Source organism: Dunckerocampus dactyliophorus, chromosome 16, assembly GCF_027744805.1.
Source record: "Dunckerocampus dactyliophorus isolate RoL2022-P2 chromosome 16, RoL_Ddac_1.1, whole genome shotgun sequence".
Taxonomy (NCBI): domain Eukaryota; kingdom Metazoa; phylum Chordata; class Actinopteri; order Syngnathiformes; family Syngnathidae; genus Dunckerocampus; species Dunckerocampus dactyliophorus.
Genome location: NC_072834.1, coordinates 12,278,693 through 12,279,460, shown reverse-complemented (window position 1 = coordinate 12,279,460; position 768 = coordinate 12,278,693).

Genomic DNA, 768 nt, shown 5'->3' with positions numbered 1-768 from the left:
TCAGCCTCTCTCACCGTCTTTCTGTGTGCAACTGTGGACCCTCCCAGATCTCTGGTAATCTCAGCCTTTGATCAGGCTGGATTATAGGCTCCCAGCACGGTGGATTACGGGACTAGCGGCCATTTAGCTCACAGTGTGTTTGAGTGATGGCAAAGACAAAGACAGTGGTCGTCACAGGAAGTAAACAAGGCTAATCTTCATTATGCACTGATCCTATGACATTTCACTTTTACGCAATGCATGTAACGGCAGTTGAGTGTAATATTGATATAAACAATAATTGATGCAATAAATAGAAGAGAAGTTTTCACCAACAATGTCAACCACTGCCGCAATGGTAATATAATCAGAATGTTATCTAGTATATAATAAGACATTGTATATCCTATATTCTGTAGTTGTCTGTAGTTGTTTTTTTGCACTAGCAGGAAAGAAGTCCTCTTTGTGATGTAGGTTTTAAGTTACCACTCTCGGTATCTTAAAATCAATATCTACTGTAAATACTGTATGTCAACCTTACACAACTATTTTGTTTGTTTCTTCTCGAATTGTTGTTTTTGTTTAACCTGTATGTCGGTTTAGATACGCTAATAAGGTACATACATATATTTAAAGAAAAAACAGCCTGCGGCGTATAACTATTAGTATAAGAGACCGCTGCAAAACAATCATTTTCTATGATTTTACTATTTATGGGCAACTGTCTGAGAAGCAATTAATATTTGTTGCATTCTACAAATTACCGACAATATTACTCCTAAATACCAA